Source organism: Mandrillus leucophaeus, unplaced genomic scaffold (genome assembly GCF_000951045.1).
Source record: "Mandrillus leucophaeus isolate KB7577 unplaced genomic scaffold, Mleu.le_1.0 Scaffold1169, whole genome shotgun sequence".
Taxonomy (NCBI): Eukaryota; Metazoa; Chordata; class Mammalia; order Primates; family Cercopithecidae; genus Mandrillus; species Mandrillus leucophaeus.
The window spans coordinates 567,268-578,944 of NW_012099976.1; the positions used below are offsets into that span (position 1 = coordinate 567,268).

General features: G+C 40.4%; 1 pseudogene; it reads left to right on the forward strand.

Annotated features, from left to right (window-relative positions):
- LOC105553618 overlaps positions 1–694 on the forward strand; it is a 2,399-nt pseudogene extending 1,705 nt beyond the window's left edge.
- Positions 695–11,677: the final 10,983 nt, after the last annotated feature.

The window sequence follows — 11,677 nt, forward strand, 5'->3', positions numbered from 1 at the left end:
TCTCTGTTTTGGTACCAGTACCATGCTGTTTTGGTTACTGTAGCCTTGTAGTATAGTTTGAAGTCAGGTAGCGTGATGCCTCCAGCTTTGTTCTTTTGGTTTAGGATTGTCTTGGCAATGTGGGGTCTTTTTTGGTTCCATACGAACTTTAAAGCAGTTTTTTCCAATTCTGTGAAGAAAGTCATTGGTTTATTCAACACCGAAAATAAGCTCCTGCTAGAGGAAAGCTCAGATGCTAAGTTTACCTTTCCGGGTTGCTTTACCAATACTTGTTGTGGTCATCCATTAGGCAATTCAGGCAAGCTTGAGGAAAGTGATGACCTTGAAGTAAGGCATGCAGCATAGAAGCATCTGAAAGCTGAGTTAGGAATCCCCATGGAAGCAGTTCCTCCAGAAGAAATTAATTATTTAACATGAATTCACTATGAGGCTCGGTCTGATGGTATCTGGGGTGAACATGAAATTGATTACATTTTATTTGTGAGGAAGAATATCACTTTTAGTCTAGATCCCAATGAGATTAAAAGTTTTCTCAAAGGAAGAACTCAAAGAACTTCTGAAAACAGCAGCTAGTTGTAAAATTAAGAGAACACTATGGTTTCCAATTATTGTAGAGGCTTTTCTTGTTAAACGGTGGGATAGCTTAAATCATTTGAATCAGTTTGTTTATCACAAGAAAATACTTAGAATGTGAATATAGAGATGAATGATTACTGAAAAAATTCTCTACTTGGTAAATTTAAAATGATTGTTTTGTTTTAAATTTTGTTCCCTATTAGGGGAACTCTCATATGATACACTGATACTTTACAACCTGCTTGGAAAAAATAATTAACTTATAACTTTGTATTACACACCCAGGATATATGCTCTGTTTGTAGAAGACGTTTATGAGGTAGATTATTGTAAAATGAGAGAGCAAATAAAACTTAATTTAAACTGTTCAAAAAAAATGATAATAAGGGAATACAATGAACAATTCTATACATATAAATCTGACAAATTAGATGATACGAAGCAATTCCTTGAAAAACTCAAACTCCTACAATACTAAATAATTATTTCAAAGATCATTGTGTTAGCCCTGAAACTATTAAGACAATTTAATTCATAATTAACAAACTCTCAGAAAGGAAATCTTCAGGTCCAGGTGGTGTCACTGGAGAATTCTACCACACATGTAAAGAAGAATTAGTGCCAACTCTGCAGAATCGTTTCAGAAAATAGAAGAACACGTCCCAGTTCAGAACTAGAAAAACACAGTACAACAAAAGCAACAAAGCCTGGTGTCCCTCATGAATATAGTATACAAATCTTTAGCAAAATATTAGCAAATATAGTCCTACAATATGTAAAAAGAATTACACTCAGTACCAACTGGGTTTTATTTCAAAGATGCAATGCTGGCTCAGTATTTGAAAAGCAATCATTGCAATCCACTATAATGCAGATTAAAAAGGAAAAATCACATGATTGTGTAGTCAGATGCTCTACCCCTGAGCTATACCCCCAAGAAAAATCACATGATTATACCAAACAATGCAGAAAAAGCAGTTAACGAAATTCAATACTCATTCGTGATTTTTACAAACTCTCAAAAAATTAAGAATAGAGAGAAATTTCCTCTACTTGATAAAGAATGTCTACAAACACCCTGAGGTTAACATTATACTTAATATTACAAATGAATGACTGAATGTTTTCCCCCTAAGGTTGAGAACAAAGTAAAGATGTCTACCGTAACATTCTTATTCAACATAGTGCTGGAAGCTCTATCGAACCATTGTAAAAAGGCAAGAAAAGGAAACAAAGGGCCACAGATCAGAGAAGAAGTCATGAACCAGCCCCTATTTGCAGATGACACACGGTCTACATATAAAGCCACAAAGAACCTGAAGAGAAAAAACTCCTAGAACTAATAAGTGAGCTCAGCAAGGTCATGGATGAAAAATAAACATAGAGAAACCTATTGTATTTCTATGTACCAGCAATAAACACATGGACACATGGCCTTTCAGTGGAAAGTAAAAATGCAATACCATTAAAATTGATTTAAAAAAAAAACAGTACGCATGTAACAAATCATACACAGGACTTGTAAGCCAGAAATTACACAATGTTGATGGAAAAAGAGATAATTTAATAAACAGAGAAACATACGGTGTTGATGGATTGGAAGACTCAAGTAGGAAAGATGCCAATTCTCCCCAAAACTGATAAACAGGTTTAACACAATTTCTATCATAATCTCAGCAAAAGTTTTTGTAGATATAAACAGACAATTCCAAAAGATATATGAAGAGACAAAGGGATGAGAATAGCTATAATTTTGAAAAAGAAGAATAATGTGGGAAGAATCAGTGCCCAATTTCAAAGCTTATGTAACTATACTAATCAAGACTGTGTAGTACTGGCAGAAGGATAAATATGTATATCACGGGACCAACTGAAGAACCGAGAAGTCGACCCATGCAAATATGTCCCACGGATTTTTGACAAAGTTGCAAAAGCAATTTAATGGTGTAAAGATAGCTTATGAACAAATGGTGCTGGAGCAATTGGACATCCAAAGGCAAAATAAAATGAGCCTCAACCTAAGTCTCAAACATTGTACAAAAATTAACCCAAAATGTGTCATGGACTTAAACTTAAAAAGTAAAACTACAAAACTTTTAGGAAATGCATAGGAGAAAATATATGTGATATAGCTTTTGTCAAAGAGTGCTTAAATAGATATCAAAAGCACAATTAATAACAGAAAAGAATTGATACATTGGACTGCATCAAAATTCAAACCTTTTTCTCTGTGAAGGATCCTATTTAGATCCTATTAAGACAAGTTACAGATTAGCAGAAAATACTTGTAAGACACATATCTGACTAAGAACCTATCTAGAACATATAAAGAACTGTCAAAATTCAACAGTAAAAAAACAAAAAAAAAATCCTTTAGAAAACGAGCAAAAGAGATAAAGAGACATTTCATTGAAGAAGATACATGGGTGCAAATGAGCACATAAAAAGATGCTCAACATCATTAGCCACAGAAATGCAAATTAAATAAGATGCATAGCCATGAGATACCACTGCATACCTATCACAACAGCTAAAATTTAAAAATAGTGATAACACCACATGCTAACAAGGATGTTGAGAAAGTGAATCACTCATACATTGCTGGTGAGAATGTAAAATGATATAGTCACTCTGGAACTCCGGAAGACAGTTTGAAAACAAAACAGTTTGAAAAGAAAAAACTAAACATACAATGACAATACAACTTAGCAGTTGCTCTCTCAAGCATTTATTCTAGAGAAATGAAGATTTATGTTCCCACAAAAATCTGTACAAGAATGTTCAACTTTATTTGTCATAACCAAAACCTGAGAAGAACCCAGGTGTCCTTCACTGAGTGAATGGTTAAATGAGTTACACACATAACAATATAAAGAAATGAACTATTGGTACACACAACATATACGAATCTCCAGAAAATTATTCTGAGTGAAAAAATGTCACACACCACAGGATTCATTTATATAACATTTTTGAAATTATGAAATCACCAAAATGTTGGCAAGTGGCACTGGCGAAAATTTGTAAAATAAATAAAAAGTCATAGAATTGGAGAACAGATTAGTGGTTGCCACATTTCAGGTGGGTGCACAGGGGAAGGAGGAGGGTGTGGCTACAAAAGGGCAAAGGGAGGTGTCCTCATGGTGATGAAAGGTTCTGCGCCTTGACTGTGTCAATATCCATGCCCTAGGCATGGTATTGTTCTATAGATTTGCAAGATGTTACCATGGGGGGAAATTGCATAAAGTAACACATGATCCCTCTGTATTGATCAGTATCGATCACTTTGTATTTGTTTTCACAACTGCAAATGAACCTACAATTATTTCAAAATTAAAAGTTCAATGTTTTAAAAAGTTAATGACAACTCCTTGGTGTCCAAAGCCAAATAGGAATTAAAAAAAAAAAAAAAGATTTTTGTCATTTTTACTGCTTCCCATCTACACTCTCCTGCAGCTGGAAAGTGTTCATCTTTCATGAACATTTTGCAAAGACACTGAACAAATTACTGTACTTACTTGGGCATTAAACACTATAGTGTTTCCTCTCAGCAGTATAATGGGTTCCTTGGTTTAGAGATCATAGAAAGTTTGACTAAAAAGGGCAGTATAGACAAGGGCCAAACACTAGCCTAAGTTTAGAGATGCCTCCAGAATCTGTGTTGCAAAACTCAGTTAGCCTCTTTGGTCTCAATTTCTCCACCTACAAAATGGACCTGAATGTTGCCATTGTATTATAAACCAAATTCTATGGAATTAACATTATGCCATGATGAAGAAACATATCATCCTGTTTCATGCCTCCTCCTTAATGAGCTGTTAGTCAAAAAAGCACTTGGCTATGTTGTTCTTTTTCATTCTCCTTGTGTCAAAGGCTCCATACATAGGTGAGCACCTCTGTCCCTCCACTGAGCCCCACTCCCTTGCCAACTGGAAGGACTCCCTCACGTCCTCCACGCAGCTCCCTACATGACACAAGCAGGGGTAAATGGCCTTCGGTGAGCAAGAATGTGCGTGATCTAAGAATAAACCCAATAATCTCAATAATAATAATAATAGTTTCCATTTATGGGGTGTTTATTATGTAAGTTCTATTTTAAGAACTCTATAGGGTTTCATTTTATTATTTTATTTCATTTTTTTTTTTTTTGAGACAGAGTTTAATTCTGTTGCCCACGCTAGAGGGCAGTGGCATGATCCCAGCTCACTGCAGCCTCTGCCTCCTGGGTTCAAGCAATTCTCCTGCCTTGGCCTCCCAAGTAGCTGGGATTACAGACGCACGCCACCGTGCCCAGCTAATTTTTTGGGGATTTTTTTTTTTTTAGTAGAGATAGGGCTTCACCATGTTGGCCAGGCTGGTCTCCAACTCCTGACCTCAGGTGATCTGCCCACCTCGGCCTCCCAAAATGCTGGGATTGCAGGAGTGAGCCATCACGCCTGTCCCAGAATTTAATTTTTTTTAAAGCAGCTGAAGGCAACGAGCGTTACTCTAGGCGTATGATACACAGTGGCAGCCCCATGCCCAGCAGCAGGCCGTGCACACACAGTTGCAGCGGCTCCAGAGAGCAGGGTGTTCTCAAGGCCTACACAAGCCACCGAAGGCTGCCTGCCACGGACTGCGCTCCAACAGAGCCTGAGGAAGGTCAGCTCTCAGGCCCAAGAATCCCAGGGATGCGGAGGCAGCCCAGGAAGGACCCAAACTGCACCGGGAAAGTTCTCCCACCACCAGGGTCACCAGCCAGAGTGACTCTGGGTCCCAGGACAACTGCAGCTGATTTCAAAGACTCTCTTCGAATCCAAATTCTCATTTAAAGGCAAAGATACAATATTACATTTTTATCTCTTTCTCTGACTCATAATATGCAAAAACTCACTGTCCACATTCAAAGTCAATATGTCACCCCTTACTATGGAAGATTCTGGCCCTACTGCTCACTCTAGCCTGATGTTCAGTGACTCAGTGCCAGGAGATTGCCAGTGCCCTTTGGGAGTTATTCCCTGGTAGCCAATAGAAAGCATGACGAATTGTCAAACTCCTCATCTGCTGGTGTCTCCTTATTTGCAATCACAATTCTTGGATTAGGAACACCTGATTGCCCAGATCACATTAAGGAGAGATGAAGAGGTTCTCCGTGCCCCGTGCTGGGCCCTGGAAGTACCACCCGTGGGCTGACATGGTCCATGGAAGAGCAGGGGCATCCTCTGGGAGAGTTCCACCTCTCAGTGTGTCCAGGACTGAGGCTGCAACTCAGCAGCAGCAGCACACGTGCAAAAATAAACAACCAAATCAGCGATGGAGGAGTGAGACCACAGAAACTGGGCGGGCGGCGGATACAGACACAGCTATCCTATGCATTTAGTCTGGGAGCTGCAAAAGCTTATGGCAAGCTTGTTTTATGGTTCTATAGGAGCCAATTATGACATTTAAATGATCCATTCCATTAATATTGTATCATTGTGTCAATCTGGAATGCATTTGAATCAAAAGCCCCCCTTCATATGGTCTCCTTTGTTGTATTTTCTTGTTGGCTCATTTTATCAACATCTGCTATGTTTAGACAATATGAATTAAAACTAAGGAATGCTGTTTGTACTCAGCTACTTTTGTTGAGAGTGTAACATCCCAAGATTGGCAGTGTTTATGTAAATCAGTGTGGCTGACACAGCCATCATAAACAAATGAGGAAAATATAACAAACACATTGTTCACGCAGGAAATGTTTGTTTTGAGAGTTGGCTTTGGTCTCACCAGATTGATGAAGAGGTGCTGATACCATAGATCTGTGTGCACCAGGCCACTTCCACTTGCAGGCCAGGCAAGGCTTCCCTGCCCCAGAGCCTGCAGAGGCAGAACAGGGCCCCAAATCTCACCCTTGACCCACCGAGGCAGCTGTTGAGGTTCTCCAGCTGAAGCTTGAGTAGTTAGATGGATTCTGCACTGTGTGGTGCCACAGATAACTGGCGTACACATTGCAGCTGCACTCGGGAGTCCCCCACAGCCAACTGCACACCATCACACAGCACTAGGAATGGGAAAGGCTTCAGCAAGGCCCTTCTGACTCTAGGTCTTCATTCTCTTCAGAAAGAAGAGGTGATGGAGAAATAATCACGAGTGCACAAAGACACATATGTTCAATGATGCTCACAGCAGCATTGTTTATACAGACAAAAGGCCAGAAACAACCTTCACATCCACTTAGCATTGGCTGAGCAGATGGTGGTGCAGCCAAATCTCAGCACGCCACGCAGCTGTGAAGGAGTGTGAGGTGTGAGCTATGTGCCAAGAGTCTCCAGCTGTCATAGATGAGTGCACAAACATGCAAGATGGCAGAAAACTCGCTCCCATTTACATTCGTTAAAAGAGGGTTTGTATTTGCCCATATTGGTTTAGGATATTATTTCCAGAAGGATCTCAAGCAACTGGTGGGTACCTGGAGGGAGTGGTACTAGAGGACCACAAGTTTAAAATCTAAGGAAGCCTTGCTTGTTATTTTTATGCTGCTTTATACTGTTAATTTTTTTATTATGTGTATGCATTACATAAAATATTCCTTAGAAAAATAAAGGAAGGATTCACTACAATGTCTGTAATCAAAAAGATGGGTAATAACAAAGCCATGGATGTAGAAAAATTGGAATCCACATACATTCCTGATGGGAATGGAAACTGCTGCAGCCACTTTGGAAAACAGTCTGGCAGTTCCTCAAAAGCTTCAACACAGAATTACCATCTGACCCAACAATTCCACTCCTATGTATATACCCGCCAGAAATGAAAACACATGTCCACAGAGACGCTTATGTGTGAATGTTCACAGCAGCACTGCTTATGACAGCCAAGAAGTAAAAACAGCCCAAATGCCCCTCAGCGGATGAATGGATAAGCAAAATATGTTATATTCATTTAATATATTCATGAATAAAAGAGTGAAGTACTGACAAGTCCACATGGATGAACCCAGAAAACATTATGCCAAGTGAAAGAAGACAGTCACAAAAGGCCACATATTGTAGGATTCCATGTATATGAAATGTCCAGGACAGGTGAATCCATAGAGACAGGAAACAGATTAGTACTTGCAAGGGGCTGGGAGGAATACGGAAAGTGGAGTGATTGCTTAATAGGTAGAGGGTTTCCCTCTGGGGTGATGAAAATGCTCCAAAATTGACTATGGTGATGGTGGTGAAGTTATGTGAATATACTAAAAACCAACGAACTACACACCTTAAATAAGCGACTTTCATGGTATGTCGATCACATCTTGATAAAGTTCTTTTGGGTCTTTTGTTTGTTTTGACATTTTCATTTACTTATTTTTAAATATTTTAACTTTTATTTTAGGTTCAGAGGTACATGTGCAGGTTTGTTATATGGGTAAATTTGTGCCACGGGGGTTAGTTGTACAGATTATTTTGTCACTGGGGTACTAACCACAGTGGCTGACAGTTTTTTAATTTTTTTCTGAACCTCTCCCTCCTCCTATCCTCCTCCCTCAAGTAGGCCCTAGTGTGCGTTGTTCCCCTCTATGTGTCCACGTGTTTTGATTATTTAGCTCCCATTTATGAGTGAGAACACGTGGTTTGAGGTTTTCTGTTCCTTCATTAGTTTGCTAAGGGTAATGGTCTCCAGCTCCATCCATGCTCCTGCAAAAGACATGATCTCATTCTTTTTTATGGCTGCATAGTATTCCGTGGTGTATATGTATCACATTTTCTTAGTCTATCATTGATGGGCATTTAGGTTGATTCCATGTCTTCGCTATTGTGAACAGGGCCGCAGTGAACATACACATGCATGTGTCTTTGTGGTAGAATGATTTATATTCCTTTGGGTATATACCTAACAATGGGACTGCTAGGTCAAGTGGTAGTTCTGTTTTTAGGTATTTGAGGAATCACCACACTACTTTCCACAGTGGCTGAACTAATTTACATTCCCACCAGTGGTGTAGAACATTTCCTTTTCTCCACAACCTCACCAGCATCTGTTATTTTTTGACTTTTTAACAATAGCCTTTCTGACTAGTGCTAGGTTGTATCTCACTGTGGTTTTGATTTGCATTTCTCTGGTGATTAGTGATTGTGAGCATTTTTTCATATGCTTGTTGACCTCATGTATGTCTTCTTTTGAAAAGTGTCTGCTCATGTCCTTCGCCCATTTTAATAGGGTTGATCACTTTTTGCTTGTACCTTTGTTTAAATTCCTTATAGAATCTTATAGACCTTTATCAGATGGATAGTTTGCAAAAATTTTTCTCCCTTTCTGTATGTTGCCTATTTACTCTGTTGATAGTTTCTTTTGCTGTGCAGAAGCTTTTTAGCTTAATTAGATCCCATTTGTCAATTTTTGCTTTTGGCATTTCCATCATGGAATCTTTGGCAGTTCCTATGCCCAAATGGTATTCCCTAAGTTATCTTTCAGAATTTTTATAGTGTTAGGTTTTACATTTAGGTCTTTAATCTATCTTGAGTTGATTTTTGTATGTGGTATAAAGAAGGGGTCCCGTTTCACCGTTCTGCATGTAGCTAGCCAGTTATCCGAGCACCATTTATTGAATAGGGAATCTTTTTCCCCATTGCTTTGTCAAAGATCAGGTGGTTGTAGGTGTGTGGCCTTATTTCTGGACTCTCTATTCTGTTACATTGGTCTATGTGTCTATTTTTGTACAAGTGCCATGCTGTTTTTGTAGCATTAAAGTACGGTTTGAAGTCAGGCAACATGACTTCTCCAGCTTTGTTCTTTTTGCTTAAGATTGCCTTGGCTGTTCGGGCTCCTTTTTTGGTTCCATATAAATTTTAAAGTGTTTTTTACTGTTCTATGAAGAATGCCATTTGCAGTTTGATAGGAATACCATTCAATGTAAATTGCTGTGGGCGTTATGGCCATTTTCACAATACTGATTCTCCCTGTCCATGAGCATGGAATGTTTTTCCATTTGTTTGTGCCATCTCTGATTTCTTTGAGCAGTGTTTTATAATTCTCATTGTAGAGATCTCTCCCCTCCCTGGTTACCTGTATTCCTAGGTACCTTCATTCTTTTTGTGGCAATTGTGAATGGGATTGCATTCCTGATTTGGCTCGCAGCATGGATGTTGTTGGTGTATAGAAATGCTAGTGATTTTTGAACATTGATTTTGTATCCTGAAACTTTGTTGAAGTTGGTTATTAGATCAAGGAGCTTTTGGGCAGAGACTAGGGGTTTTCTGGATATAGAATCATGTTGTCTGCAACAAGGGGTAGTTTGACTACCTCTCTTCCTATGTGGATGCTGTTTATTTCTTTCTCTTGCCTGATTGCTCTGGCCAGGACTTCCATTACTATGTTGAATAGGAGTGGTAAGAGACGGCATCCTTGTCTTGTTCTGGTTTTCAAGGGGAATGCTTCCAAAATAAAGCTGTTTTTTGAAAGCAAGCATTAAAATATCCTAAAAATGAAAAAAGAAGAAAAAAAGAAGGAAGGAAGGAAGGAAGGAAGGAAGGAAGGAAGGAAGGAAAACAAAGAAAGTCAAACAAGTGTTTCCTCCTTCTCTACTCAAAGACACAGCCACCCTACACCTAACTATACTGCACTGTACTATACTGTACTGTACCACACTGACTATGCTGGACTACATTGTACTATACTACACTTACTATACTGTACTATGCCATACAAGACTGACCTGCACTGCACCATACTAAACCCTTCCATACAGTACTGTGCTGTGCTATAGCATACTGTGTTGTCCTGCACTGTGACATACAGCGCTGACTTTATCATACAGCGCTGACTGTATCATACAGCACTGTGTCATACAGTACTCTGTCATATGGCACTGTGTCATACAGCACGGTGCCATACATCACTCTGTCATACAGCACTGTGTCACACTGCACTGTGTCGTACAGCACTGTGTCACTCTGCACTGTGCCATACAGCACTGAGTCACACTGCACTGTGCCATACCACACTATGCTATTCAACAGTAGACTGTGCTGTCTGCATTAGGCCATACTGCACCATGCCATACTCTATTCTACTCCGCTATCCACAGCAAAGCTTACCACAGCACAGTGGAGACTAAGCAGAACACGCCACACTTTGCATTCATTATTTACTTCATGAACTTGGCACTTGCTTGACACCTTGTGCTCTGCTGGCACTGGGATGTCTAGGAGAATACGTGTGGCCCACTCATTCCATGAGCTCACAGGTTCACCTGCTAACTGGCTCACCCCTACCTCATGACTGAGTCACAACCACAAATCAGACTCTGCCAACCCTACAATGTGGAACTAAGTATTTGACATAAACTTATATTGCAGCAAATTTCTGTATCTCCACAATAGGCTTTCATCCTTCTCCCTCAAACCCATTCCCTCCTGCTTCTTCTTCCAGCGGGGCAAGGGAGAGGCACTGGCGCTGCGGAAGGTGTGCAGAGCGCCTTAGCCCCAGCACAGCGACCTTGCCTGCTGTCCATGGAGTAGGATGTGGGGAATCCAGAGGGCTTGGTGAAAGGACCTCAGGGCAGGAGCACTGCTCCCTCACTGTAGGCCCCTGGGCCAGAAGTCAGGAGCCGTGCGTTACCATCTCTCCTGGAATTTAGGAAATGCCCCTTTCTCCCTCTGGCATCTCCAATTTATTATCCAAGCAATAAATGAGATGGATCCGGTGGTTTCTGAGGCTCACAGCAGCCCCTGAGTGACCATCTCATTGCACAGCCCTTTCAGAAGACAATACTGTCCTTCCCCTACACCACCCCAGTCACCGGGCCTCTCTAGCTTTGCACCAGTAAATAATTAAGGGGCAACAATTTGCCCTGCAAGCTCATCATGTGAACTTCTCCACAGGCTCCAGGCAATGTGGGAGCAGACAGTGCATGTGAGGGGCCTGGACCCGGGCCCGTCCCTATTCCACAGCAGGCAACACTGCCAAAGGCCCGTGAAGGCAGCTAGATGGTCAACCTCTGCTAGAAGCTGCCCTCCTCCCCTAGTCAGCACAGGCCTACTCCCTCCACTCTCTCCATCCACCCTTCCTCCAAACATCTTTCTTTAATAGCAATGTGACACCTACACCCCAGGATTAATGAGCTGAAGATTAAGGTGGCTCCACTCTAAATAAA